The 15,227-nt window shown below is 35.4% G+C and overlaps 1 protein-coding gene and 1 long non-coding RNA gene across 3 annotated transcripts in view; both read right to left on the bottom strand.

Annotated features, from left to right (window-relative positions):
* Positions 1–15,227, bottom strand: part of LOC111512304 (melanization protease 1) — an 85,976-nt gene that overhangs the window by 49,253 nt on the left and 21,496 nt on the right. The window lies entirely within an intron of this gene.
* Positions 6,332–6,607, bottom strand: LOC141484986 (uncharacterized). The gene is made up of 2 exons (XR_012466927.1): positions 6,501–6,607; positions 6,332–6,436 (listed from the first exon to the last, which is right to left on the bottom strand). It is a non-coding gene; the product is annotated as an uncharacterized lncRNA (long non-coding RNA).

Genomic DNA, 15,227 nt, shown 5'->3' with positions numbered 1-15,227 from the left:
TGAGAATTAAAAATTCAGCATTTACAAAACACATCTACATTTTACTATTAGTCACTTTTTGATGTAAATTAATTGGAGCTATTGGCCATCTCAGTATAGGCGTACTAATAATTACTTCTGTTAGCTAAGAACCCTATTTTTCAGAAAATACTCATCAAAAAATAATAAGTCAAGGTACCATTGGAAGCAGAATTGAACGCCAATCAAAATAATGTGCCAGTTGGCCCTTCATCCCATTTAAGGGTAATACTACCCCTCCTAGGGGGTTTAACCACGAGGGTTACAAATAGTCCTTGAAAGTGTCCTCCTCAATAATAAAATTGATCTGGTTTTTCGATTGCTCATATTGTTTACTGGAAGGAAGATATTGAGGGTTAGATGTTTTCAAATTGACACCCTCCATATAAATACGTTTTCATAGATTTTCAACAAGTATCGGCCAATTCCATATCAAACATCGATTTCCTGCTTAATTTAAGGTGGCTATATATTTGAAAATATCATTTCAGAATTCTAAAAGAGCTGAACTCTGGAAATTCACATAACCCAAAATTTTCGTGACTACAATAAATTCAACATAAAAACAGAAAATCTATGCATATTTTGTTTCAATTTTGGTTGGAAAGATTTTTGCATTTCCTATTTCACTGCACATCTGGCAACCATGCACTCAACTTGGTCTCGCGAAATTTCGGTGGTGTACGTAAAATCGATCGATCGTCATTCTTCTTAACTGTGTTCTGTCGTTCTGTGAATTCGTAGGAGCAGTAGGAGTCTTACTCGGATATTTTTCTTAGAAAATATACGGATTAAACATTATTTAATGTTTATTTAGTAAGATACTGTTGGGTTTTGTACATTTCGCGTTTCGGTGGGAAGGTGTTAACTGCAGCAAATATTTATGATCTGTCGGAAAAGTAGGTATCTACTCAGGGCCGGATTTGGAAGTCTAGAGGCCCTGGGGCAACGAAGAAGTGGGGGGCTCCTCATGTTTTTTAAGTTGAAATTTTAATTTGCCGTTAAGAAAATTAAAAATTTTCAAAACAGGGAAGCGGGCGAAAATGACGCGTTCAATAGAAAGTGATTCCGTGAAATAATTTTTAAAATTTCGAGCTCAAAGAGGCAAGTTGGATGTAAGGATTTAGGGTCAACCATTTTTCGGATTCAAAGATACAAATTACACAATAAAAAAGTATGCTCGATCAAATAAAAAATCAGGGTTTTCTGATATAACAATTTTATGATGTTTGTGCAAATATTCTTAGTAAAGATGTAAAATAAAATGTTTGGGAAAAAAGTAGTAGTTGTTGACCTGTCAAAATTGAATAATTGGCAGCATATGAGCCATATATTTTTATTTGTTGTTTTTTGAAAATTCCAACTTTCATCTCGTAATTTCGACTTTGAACTCAAAATTTAAGTTCGTACACGAATGATAAAAAATACAAGGGTGCTATATTGCTACAATGAAATATAATATTTATTTGAATATTTTATATAGGTAGTTACAATGATATGTTTGTAGCAAGTGAGTAAGTGTGGTGAGCATATTGGCAGCATATGAGCCATATATTTTTATTTGTTGTTTTTTGAAAATTCCAACTTTCATCTCGTAATTTCGACTTTGAACTCAAGATTTAAGTTCGTACACGAATGATAAAAAATACAAGGGTGCTATATTGCTATAATAAAATATAATATTTATTTGAATATTTTATATATATATATATAGGTAGGTACAATGATATGTTTGTAGCAAGTGAGTAAGTGTGGTGAGTTATTGCCAAAAATCTATGAGTTACATATAATAAAAACCAGTTGAGAGGATCATAGGCAATACGAAACAGATGATGGATAATCTAAACTGAATGTCCAAAATAAAACGTTTATTCTGATTTTCGAAAGACGATGAATTGAACGATCTGATTCTAACAAGTAAAAGATTGCATAGGTGAACATTCAATGAATTTTTTGGAAAACAAAAAATTGGTATTGCTTGTGTTGGTTAAATTGAAATTGCTTAACTAGGGGCTTCGAATGTTTATATATTATCATACTTTTCAATTCAACGAAGAAAGGCTGGCAGTGTTCCCCAACAACGTAATTTTTCACCTCATACACCATGGTATGTCCATACCATTATGGAAATGGGCTAAAGAAAGGTAGATCGATTTCAAAGTATCAAACTTAGGCTGCACTTTAGTCATTGGGACCACGCTCACAAAAGGTTGTGACATATAAATCGAATGAAGGTGATGGGAGGAATAGAATAAATAGTAGGGTTTTAGAGTGAGGAAATAATTATTTGAAGGGATATTGAGAATTTCAACCTAACCTAACCTAAAACCGGAGCTCACACTCAGACCATCGAAAGCAGTTAGAAGTGGCTCAAATATGACTTGGAAAAGCGTGAGTTACAGTGGTGATGATCTGGCTATGCACATGTGCGAGTACCTTTGGTGTCAATAATTTCGCCACATTGAGTTGGATGCATTCTTAGAGCTGATTGAATGAATTAAATGTCAATTCTAAATGTAAATGTTGAGCAAAATTTTTTTGTCTCGTCACAAAACCACTATCATTATGTTCGTCTCATCACCCCTTATCACCCATATCGATTCATTTGCCACACCTCTTTGTGGGCGTGATCCCTGTAACTAAACTCTGTCTATTCAAGCAACGGAGTGCTCCAAAACAATACATACATAGTGCACGTGATCTCCCAGACAAGGCTACTTGTACAGAGTCGCACTAAGAAACGGCCGAATTTTTTTAATAATATGTGGCTGGGTATAAGTAAAGTAATAACCATAACCATAATTTTGTGTATGTAACATTAAATGAACTACAAAAAATATGGTCATTTTATTTCAGCAGGATAAACAGTTTTTGATTTCAAATTGACGTTTTAACGTAAAGATTGAAAAAAAAATATAATAAACCCCTTTGTCATTTTAGGCCGATTACTCAGATGCTGAAGAACTGCTACTATAGAAAAATTATCATTTAGAATAATTATCAACAGATTTCTGTCACATAAATCATCCATTGGATGGTCTAATCCTAACATTTTCATTTCTACTATATCCTTCACATGCCCTACGCAATTATTTCATTTTCAGCAGTAATAGACGAAACAGCTCCACTAAAACTGTTTCTAAGATCCCAAAATTCAAAAGTAGTATTTTTTGCAACATATTTTTATGTCCGTCCAAATAAACTCTTCTGGGCTGAGCTTGCAGTAGTAAGGGGGAACATGTAATTCTAGTCTAGTTACAAGGATGATCTTATTAATTACGATAGAATACAATAAAATAAAATAAATATTATGAGTCAGTTACTGACGGGGTCGATTGATAAGAGTGATGATCCTACAAAGACATTGCTACTAGCTGTATAATAACTTTTTTCCATAAATATGTTACTAAATCTGTCTTACCCATAACCATTATTACATTCAATGAATTTGCGAGACGTGATATTCCTGCGAGTGGACCACCGATAGTGCAGACATTTTTTTCAAGGACAAAACACAAGCACTCTCAGAGCGCTTGCTGTGCGAAAGTAGCGATTCACATTGGATTTGAATCGCTGTAGATCAAATCCATTTGGAAAGACGTTCTCAAGAAATTTATTCCACATAAACGCAGTTCTCCAGATGAAAGAGTTCATGAACAGTGAAGTTCGAGGTGTACTGAGTTGAAACCCAAAACGATGAGCAGCCACAGTTCGTCATGTATTTATGATAATTAGCGCTTTTGGTGGAATCAAATGTGCCAAGTCACTTGTGGAATTAGCCGCGGTGGTAGTGCGCCCGACTCACAATCGGAAGACCATAGGTTCGATTCCTGCCTCGACCAGATATTTTTTTCGAGAGAATTCATCTGGTTGAAGCTGTGATGATTCTGCAACCGTGTTAGGAATCACACATTAAAATTTAAAACCTCGTTAGTCCTTAGCTCGCACAAGTTTCTCACCTTTTGAGAGTTGTCGATTTTAAACAGATTTCAAACAGGTTTTGAACTCGAACACCTCTCGTGAAAGTATCTATAGGAGAGAGACAAATCTCCAACCTTTCTTCGATGTTCCAAGCTATCAAGGTTGTACGAGATGTTCGGGTCTACAATCAGGCGGATGGTTTTTTTCTGGGTGGAATCCAGCAACTTCGGGGTACCTACATTTGGGGGCAGAGTTCCATATACATGAGAATAATACTCCAAAGAAAGTCTGATCTGAGCTTTATAAAGCATCAAAAGTTGCCGAGGTGTGTGCAGCTTTCTGTGTACCAAGCTTTTGAGAAGCAGCAATTCCAGCGATATGATTGTGCCAAGGCATATTGGTGTCCAACAAACTTATTGAAGCAGAAAGCGGAATTGTCTGACCTGAAATTATTATTTCCGGTTCGGAGACTTTATCTTCTACAGAAATACTGTATATAAAACATCGTGTTTGATGTTATCCTTCTGGTTGGAACGTGAAATTTAACTAACAATAATAAATGTGCTTCAGCAATTTCGTCAACAATGTATTTATTAAATTTGGTTTTATGCTCATTCACTTTCCTTGAATTTTCTGCTTTTACCATGTTATCCTCGAATGGCGTACTTTTCAAACGTAACCAGTCTTGAATAAAAGCTATTTTTGGAGAGTTGATACGAGTACACAATCCTCTTCTAGTTTCGGAACTATGCTCCCAACCCAAGGGCTTGTTTCATGATTTTTGGTTTATAGTTCACTTGATAGAAATTTTGAATTGAAAAACAGTGCACTTTGGTTCATCTCTCTAAGTACCATAGTTTTCCCGTAATTAATTATTACAAAACGAATGTGGTAGGGTGACGTCACGCCCGTATTACCGCTTCTTGTTCGATTGACCAATAGGAGCAATCAACATTGTCAAATCGTGAAATTTACGAAGCCTATAATTACCAATTTAATTATGGAAGTGTATATGAACCCGTTAACGTTCCAATTAATGAAAAATTCTCCACGTGGAATAAAATGTACACGAAAAATCATGTTTGCAAACAAGTTCTTTATCTAAAATCAGTACACAACCTAAACTAAGATTTTATGCATTATTTAATAATATACAGTTATGAAAATACAAAAAATATAGCAAACTGGATTAGAGAATCATTTCAAATATTCAATTTATTCCACAATCCTCAATCTGTACAACTGCAATTTATTATTAAAAAAAACGATTCCTACATACATACCTCTTTCTAATATAGCTACTAAATTCAAGGGTTATAGGCTCGCTTGGGTAATCTGTTGAATCTTCCAAAACTTGAGAGGAAGGTTGAATGAGGTCAAGTATAGACAGAATTTATTGTACTCGAACTGATCCAACAAAAGCTTCTGATGTAATAAAACCATTAATCATATGATAAAATTCCAAGTAATATTATTTCATACTTTCAGTAACAGGATTATCTCCAGATAATACTTTCTGTGGAGAATACTTGAAGTTGAAATAAAAAACTTTGTCATCAAATTCAATATTTTCGTTCCTCTTTCATTCATAGTCACTTTTTAAATGATTGATGATTAAAAGAGTAGAAGGATTGTATTTCCTTCTTTTCAATACTTTCACCCATTTTTTCCTCATCATTTTATCATTTGGGAACCTAAACTCATTATATAAAATAACTCACTTATAAACCAATGCGCTTCCTGTTTTCTTATGCCTTTCCGCACAATTAAAATCAGCACAAGAATGCACCATATTAATATACAAATATATCTCTAAAACACTTTCAAAACATACACAAACTAAACTCGATAAAAAAACGAATTGTTCCTACGCGAGCTTCAGCTAAGAAGAAGTTGAAACTCAATGTTGCAAAAACAAGCAGAATGGATCCAATATGACATATATTTTCAATGCCGAATAAACCAATAAATTGTGATATGGGTACTCCATTTTGCTGAGAAAATGGACGATCAATTGAAATTTTCTGTAATTATTCATTCATTTTTTTTACAAATAAAGCCAAAGGAAATATATAAGTATACAATAATGAGATCGCTCGAATCCACGAATTAAGCCTAAAAATGGACAATAATATTTGCCTTGATAACTGATATAGTATAAGTTATATCTAAATATAATTCTAAATAGAATTAAACGAGCTGTATTTTCAAATGGTTTTTGAATGCTTATGAACCCTAATGAAATAAATCAATTATGCATTCATACCACCCACCAAAAAATAAGAAATTCAACGTTACTGGTATATTAGTAAATTTAAACGGTAGGTGGTATATTTAGTAGGTTCTTTTTATTTATATGACATTCATTTCAGACTTTGTCTTTTATCGAACGATAGAAAGTTTTGATTTAATTTTTATTTTATCTCTGCCAAGGAGCAGTATGGTGATGTACAGTGAAATGTAGAATTTCTCCAGCACATATCAATCCAGAAATAACCTGAAAAAATATTTTTCGGAATGTAAACTAATGACACGGAATATGCAGCAAAATAGTTACCTACCCGCCGAGACCTACTTTATACAAAAAAACGTTTTGTAATTATATAATTGTAACAGTTGTATTCACACCGAGTTGACAACAATAACAACAAAAATGGCGTATGTCAAATTGGATCATCAGATCTGTGATTGGATATCAAAAACCAATAAACTTGGCAACTCCACTCTAGACACGATCAATTTTATTGGTCAACAGACACGCGGCCAATTTAAATTCTTGATTTTCGAATTATTCTTTTTTCTGCAAATGTAAGAGATTTTGGGACCGATTAGGCTTGATAAGTATAATATTCCCCTAACTCGATCAGTCTATAACCAAACTAGTATCATTTTTCATAGCATGAAACAAGCCCATTCTCAAAAGATATGCCATCAATTTCCTTATGATAGCCGCCATTTTTTTTTCGAATAGAAGGCTCACAAGGCACAAGACATACCTACTATCAACCGTTTTTTTCCCTGAAAAGGGATCTATTTTGTTTTACTTAAAACAGAACAAGTTTTTTTTTCATACGAATAACATAACATAACAATAAGAAGTTATCTTTTTCACAAACATACACGGTTTCTTGATAGTATAATAAGGTGATTCTAACCTGACGGGTTTCTCAAGTCAGTTGAAAAACCATCTGAAAAAGCTTTTCTTGAAGAAGTTATTTATTCATCAAGTCAAATTTTGGACTTAATATGGCCTGCGTTAAACCACATTTCATCCAAGTAATAGATTGTTCTATTCTATTACCTATTCTGTAGGCTCTTATTTTCATTAAATATTGTCGTCTCCACAATACTATTTCTGGTTTCTTGAGCAACAAACTATTTTTTCCTCTTTTTTCAAATTTGAAACCTAATTTTTTTCAATAATTTGTGGAATGTCGACCTTTTCAAATTTGGTAGATCAGGATCATCGTTTACAACTTTGAGAACTGAATCTATTGGCATTTCGTTTCGAAAAAGAAAAGATGTACTTTCCTTCTAATAGCGTTTAAATCAAAATCGTCTACCTCATCAATAATTTTCTTTCGTTAGGGATATGGTTTTGGAGCCGAAAAATAATGCTTTTGTTTATATTCTCTCATGACTTGAAGGAGAAACTCCAGCAATGTTTCCCAATTTTCTCACGATTTCATTAACAGGCAATAAAGTATTTGCTTCAATTTGATTTTTGTGAATGTTCATAATTACGTTTTTGTCATAAAATATTGAGGTACAGTTTTTTTGGTCTTTCTTCAGGTGGAGTCTAGGGACACAAATTACCAGTTTATTCAGTCGTATCAGCACTTTTTGTTGGATAGATGTAATAAGTATAGGAAGTTTGTTCCACAGATGCAGAATGTGACTATTTCACCTCAAACTGATGATCTGATCTCTTGTTGGTGATGTATTCCAAAATTTCATCAAAAATATTGATATATGAAAATACGCCGATCGTTATTACCTAAAGAAATTTCTCTTGTTTTAGGAATGATACGAATTACCTTTGAGTATTTGAAAATTTTGGGAAATACCTCAGTAGAATGAAATTTTAGTAAGACAGGCCCGAGGAAGCTATTGTATGGCGAAACACGTGTTGCGTTTTTGTAAAACTATCTAGTGAAAATCTCACAATAAAGTGTTTTTAGAATACGTCAGTTATGAATTTTCATCAAGTATCGGCCAATTCCATCATATTTCTTGGAACTTATTTAGAATTCTTCAGAGAGTTTATGATATTACGAACTTCATCACATGTCGTTGGTAAACTGATTTGTTGATTACTGTCTGGCAATGAATTGAAAATAATCTGTGCAATGCTGATGAAAAAGTTAAAAAATTAATCAGGCGAAATATCTGATGGTTGAATTTTTTTTTCTATTTTTCGAATAATTATGGCATCATACTATTACTGAAAGGTATATTTATTTTTTATATGACTTTGTAGGGTTTTTCCTACAACTATTTAGTTTGTAAACGTTGTGTCCAACTGATTAATAATTCACCTATCACCTGTTCCGATAACTTTGTTTCAGTTTTATAAGGATGGACGTTATACTGAAGAAGTTTGAGAAATAATTAAAATGAAATATTTCTTGATCTAAAGAAGATATCGATCCCGATCCAACAACATTCTCTAGTTGAAATGATGTATAAAACGGAAGAACTTTGAAATATTTGTGAATTCAACGCCTTGACCTTCAATTTCAAGGTCAAATTTCCACTTTTTTATATTTCTCATGAATCTTGAAAATTTGCCGAGATGCCATGAAGTAGATATTGTTCAAAACCCCTCTTTTGACTGTTGTTTATTTATTTTTAAATGCACTAACATATTCGGTAACCCTACGGTTTCAATCGGCTTCAAAGAAAAGCGTTGCGTCGCAACAATAAGAAAGACTAGGTATAGAGACAACCCAGAAATCTAGTAAATGTAATTCAGGTTGTCTAAATCCGAAATTATCATATAGTGAATAACCGAGTTGAGTGTCAATAACTTATTAAAACAAAGTTTCGCAATAACAATTAAAGGACTGAATTGATGGACGTGTTAAGTAACGAACTGTTTGTGAAAGAGCAGTTTTCACCAAATGAAAAATAAAGACACGATCACAACTTTTTCCATTGCTAGGTATTTAATGAATATAATGTTTCGTAAAGCAGACCATAATATTTTCCCATCCGATACTCGATTTTTTAAAATATTCCACTCAATATGTTCATCCATTATGCGCCTCATTCATCAGTCAGTTATTAAAATACATGAATATAATTTTCCTGTTCAACCTTCTGAAATAGATACAGGACCGGTCTTCAAAGAAGCAAACAACAAAAGTGAAACACTTCAAATTGATATTTGTTTTTAAAGGAGTAGAAAGCTGAAAACGATGTTTTAGACAAAAAGTGATTTCATCGACTTTTGGTAGATTTTCAGTTCAGCATCAACACTGATTCACCTACGACGCATCAATGAGTCAGACCCACTTCATTACTTAACCTAGTGTATTCTCATTATAGATACATGTGTGCTTCCACTTTGATGAAATTAAAACTGATATTGAGATTGAATTAGTGATCAATTACAATTACGGTAGCCGGTTGGGTTGAGGTGGATGGTTTGCTTCACTCACCCAACCGACCGCTGTGTGAACTGGTGGTTCGAACCGCAAGGCCAGACGATCGATTTCCACTTCCTATCGTTCAACCCGTGCCAGTAATCATACGCTTGAAGGTAAGACTTCGTTATTCCTTAGCTCGCACAAGATTAGACTTTTAAAAGTAGGGACTTTTAAAAGTAGGGGTGCGGCAGCTGGTTAACCGAAAAACAGTATTTAACAGACAGGTTTTGCACAAAAATGTTATCGCATTTGAATGAAGAAACAACTATTTTGACATCTACTGATCTGAAAAAACATGAAAATTATGTTAACCGAGTGGAAAGGAATTAAAAAAAACTGAAAGAAATCAATTTTTTAACTCTGAAGATAAAATTCAGGATGAAGATATAGGTAAATTGTATGAAAGAAAACATTTAGTTGTCGATGCAGGCGGAGACTAACAAAATTAGTTTACTTGGCGGTAGTGGTCATCAAAGGGAGTAAACTTTCCAATTTAACAGACTTCAAATCAGTATTCCTTGCGCATTACCGCATTAAGGTGCGTACTGACTTGAGCAAATTTGCGCGCACGAATATCGTGTGCGCACACACGCATGCGCGAATTATTTTGACTGCGAAAACGTGCGCGTAAGCTGTGCGTGAAAATTTCTGTTCCGTCTAGTAGCCGCTTATTTAGTTTCCGATCGCTGCGATTTTATAGCGTTGCCAAAATGTCCAACACCAAACAAAGTATAATAATAACAAGTGCAGCCTACATAGTGATGCATTCTTCATACGGAAGAAGAAGAACAAACGGGATAAGCGATGGTGGGTTAAGCAGCTGTATAAAAGCAGAGAGATGTATAGTGGATCAACATTGTTAGAGGATTTGAAATTCCAAGAAATCAACACTTTTTATCCTTTTGCTTTTTCCCTCCGAAATGACCCTAGAAGACTATTCATTTTCTGTTTCGCTTTATGTTCTTCCACTTTTAAGTTATACGCAATATGTTCCCCTGCATCTGCTTTTTTGTTTCTTGAGAAGTGCTCCGGATGTTTGGCATTCCATAAAATCGAATATTTCTCATATTCATCTATTAATTGGAGCGCCTTTTCATTGTCCCACTTCATATTTTATAAAAGACTGTGCGCGAAAAACCTTCCCTGGCCAAAATAACGTCCACACTGATTACGTGTTTCCTTTGATGTACCGACAAGCGACGGATAGTATTCGTGCGGGAACGCGCTTATGCACACAACATTTTTCAGTGGTACTGACTTGAGCAAATTTGCGCGCACGAACGCTGTGTGCGCAAATTTGCTCAAGTCAGTACGCACCTTAAGGCACGCGTGCGTGTGTGTCTGCCTATTATTTAGATAGTGACACGCTGTAAGGATTTTGTGAGTCAACTTCGGAGTTTCCATGTGCCTACTTCGCAGGTCTCGTCGCTGGTCTGTGTAAGGGTCTAAATGAGTGGAACGAGTCTGAACGAGTGGAAGGGCGGGCCGGTAGTGGGAGAAAGAGTGGGGTTGACAGTGGGAGCGGGGGTGGAGTTGATAGTGGGAACGAGGTTGTGACTTGCAGATGGTTGTTCAACTGATTTTTTCGTAAAGTATGTTCACGGGATGGTTGTTCATGATACATCGGTGTCTTGCTGATGTGTGATGTTCATTCTCCCAACATTTCTGTATTCCACGATCGCTCGTAGCTTGATGAATTTTCTCAAGGTTTTATTTAATTTCCTTTTATACATGTATGTTTGTTACTTCGAGCCAAATCGTGCAACTGAACTTTCAAACACTCATCTTCAATCGATTGAACTGAAATTTTGAATGCTCGTTCATTTTGGATGATAATGCATGATGAGCTAATTGACATCATTCTGCATCATGCATTCCTATGATATGGGTATGAAATGAAAGGGTTTGCTGTAAAGAATACAAAAAATGATACAACATCACCCTGAACTGAATCCAGCGGTGAATTGGCGCAGTGGTAGCGCACCCAACTCACGACCGGAATGTTATGAGTTCGATTCCAGCTATTTTTCTCGAGAGAGAATTCATCTAGTTCAAGCCGGGATGATTCTGCAACATTACATGGCTGACGGACTGCGAATTGCCATGATGCTTCCTGGGTGGCTCAGGGAGTTATTAACATTGACTACCCAGGACACGAGACTAATGACCAATGAAGTCGATGCCGATGACACCCAAAAAACATCACGCTGATTTCAAAATGGCGAATTAGTTCGTTTATGCATCAAATGACAGGGTTTGCTGAAAAGAGTAGGGAAAATGTGATGTCATTCTAAATTCATTAGGCACATGCCATCAAATGAAAGGTTTCAACCGGAAAAAAATTCAAAATGTCGCGAAACGAAATGGTTGCTATACCAATAATATAGGGTCTTCAACAGGGGCTTCCGAACTTTGACAATTGATATTCTGTCATTTCTGTCATTCATTCAGAATTTATTCAGGACGGATATAGCATTCAACAACACGTACAAGTAATAACATTGTTTTATCGAAATAGGTGTTCTGTTCGGACAACGTATCGCGCGTTTCGCCCACTTTATTGTCATCATAATCGTCCTACCGACAGGATTATTCCCAATGTAGTAGATACATTTGAATTCACTGATTTCTCAAACGATCGATCAATTACCGTACGTCGACGAAACGCAAGATCTGACGAAAACATCACCGCTGTCTGTAAAGAGAATCCGAGGCACTCAATTACACGTCACTCACAAGAACTCGGCCTTTCGCAAATTACAACTTGGCTAATTTTGTGTCGTGACTTGTGTCCACCTGTACAAAATTCAACAGACCCAGGAACTAAAGGTAAACGACAACGTGGGTTCGCTGAATGGGCTCTGGAGCAGTTGGCAACTGACCCTAAGAGAGCCCGTACACGAGCCACATTTTGCGGTCGGATCGACCACACAATTGCAGTTGCGTTCCAGCGAACTCAAGCCGCCCATAAGAAATACTGTACTACACGTACACAGGCGTTCACAAAAGTCAAAACGGGCGTCTGCAGTCAAATTGCTGCTGTTCTCCGCCGAGATGTCATCGCGGCATCCGCCGGACACTAACCACAAACTTGCAGTCGTACCCAACCGCGTATACCGTCGTGTACTTTTTCTCATATTGGTCTCACAGCGTTCAATTTTTGATTTCAAGATTCTAATTAATTCATCAAAAGAACTAATAGACATTCTGAAGTAATTAAAACTTTAAACAGATTCTTTCAGGGATTTCAAACCAATTCATATCATATCAGACAATGGAAGTCCAAACTGATGGAATGCACCAAGAAACATTGTCAACTACCTTCAAACAAAATATAAAAATTTTCTTTCCTGTTGTCGCGCAACCAGAAGTGGATGTACCCAAATCAATCGTACCTTCCTACATCTTCTCCTTCTCCTCAAAATAAGAAGTAGTAGTGCTTCTTCTTCGAAATCCATATTGAAACTGGCACTAAACTCTGACACCACAAAATCTGGATGTCAATTGGCTCAACTGCAAATGCGGTTTATATGACCGCAAGTCGACCACAAAAATGTGGTTGGGTTAACCGCGAAGTGCAGTCAACGTGGTCACAATGTTGTGGTTGCCTCAACTGCAAATATGTGGTGCATGTACGGCCGGACTAATTTTCATCGCAAATTCTTCTTCAGCAATGGGAACGTGAACAAATAAAATTGTCAAATTTGGGACGATACCAATCCACATAGCATCCAAGAGCGTCCAATGCGTCCCGAAGAAGTCACTGTTTGGTGTGGATTTTGGACTGGTGGCGTCATCGTACCTACTTTCTTTGAGAAGAACGTTGGCTCAGCCATCACTGTCAATGGCAAGCATTATAGGTCGACTAACTTCTTTTGGCTTGAATTGGATGATCTGGACACCAACTACATGTAGTTTCAACAGGACGGCGCTACGTTCCACACAGCTCATGAAACATTGGATACTCTACACGAGCGATTTGGGGGCATGGTCATCTTACGTGGAGGTGATGTGAACTGGCCAGCGACGTTTAACGATGTCACGTTCCACACATAATGGCATCAATAGTTGTCTCAAACGAATAAAAAATTTCGATTGATTTCTCACACACATCTTGTTTCATTTGAATTTAAGGATAGGAAACGCTCAATGAGAGACCCTATAGTTGAGTAAAGGTTAGGAATATTTTTTAAATACTCACTTGACCTTGACATAAGTAATTCTAATGAGCCTTTTTCCTGAGAATAGTACAGCGAACGGGTCACGAGAGGCAGCACTAGTAGTAAGGACAAAAATAAACTATTCACATGTAAAACAGTGTTATTTACGTAATGTTAGTTTATTATTTAAAAATATAAACCTGATATAAAAAATTATTTTGTGCTAGTATAATGCCAACAAAGCATTGCTATTTTGAGCATTGTACGTCGGATAATCGATATCCGGAAGAAAACGTGTTATTAATACCATTTTATTAATACCATTTACAAAACCTCATATTAATGAGATTAGATGTAAGAAATGGATATATGCTTCGAGGAGAGTGAATTTAACATTGCAAAAAATAAATAAATATTCATATGTATGCTGTAATCATGAAATGAATAGTACATTTTTCATAGTTAATTACCCTTGATTAGAATGAGATATAACCTCAATCATTCATTAAATTATATTCATTTATTATATTTAATTGAATTTATTTCATTACCTACCATCTATATTTGATTCAAATTTCACTAGAGTATAAATCTGAAATTCATAATTATTTTAAATTTCTTTTATTACAGTTTGAATCTACCGCTACTCTTTTACTAGAGTCTATATACTAAGCTGTCTATTAATTCACTTTTTTTCCAGTTACTTTTAAATTACGGCATGCAAGTCAACGTTTTAATGTTACAACATTGTTATCCTTTACAGTTGCAAATTTTGGTTTTGCTCCAGGATCATTTTCTTCTGGTAAAAACATTATTTTTTAATTTTACTTTACCATATGTTTATATGAGGATTAGGCAGTGTTTGTCCCTACCGAACTACTAGCGCTGCTAGTGAGTTTGGTTTAGTAGCAGTAGCCTGCTACTAAACCAAAGACGAGTATGTTCTATAACTACCATTGTGTATTGATAAGACAAAATGTCTGGTTTCAGCCACCAAATTTTTCTGTAGATGCCTATTTGGCCAGCGCCAGGGCTGGCGTTTTGTAAAAGTTGGTTTCAAATTTCAAATCAGTCAGGGATCAAACATAACTTTCAGATATTCCCTGTCAAAAATCTTGATAACAGTTCATTAATTTTTGCTAATTTACCGCCCTATTTCAAAGAAGAGATACTGCGCTACTTTATTTCATGAACAGGGTTGTGTTGGTTTTCTTCTACTGCTGATGAATTCACATCACAAGGTCATGCCTCACAATATTTAACTGGTCAACTACTTCAGTATACATTTGTGGCAAGTTGTCAGTCAGTTCAAACGAAATTGGGTTCTACAGTCAAATTTCCCCTATATTAGAACTATATTTCAATGAAAATATAAACACCTCCTCAAAGCTCAGTGTTTCGAAAACAAACATAAAAAACTTGCCGTAGTTGACAACATAGCTAATGAATACACAGTTATAGTCGTAGAAGTAAGAGG

The sequence above is a fragment of the Leptinotarsa decemlineata genome, unplaced genomic scaffold (genome assembly GCF_025532065.1).
Source record: "Leptinotarsa decemlineata unplaced genomic scaffold, Ldec_3_MD MMD2_tig00026299_RagTag_RagTag, whole genome shotgun sequence".
Taxonomy (NCBI): Eukaryota; Metazoa; Arthropoda; class Insecta; order Coleoptera; family Chrysomelidae; genus Leptinotarsa; species Leptinotarsa decemlineata.
This window is presented reverse-complemented; position numbering and strand designations above follow the sequence as displayed.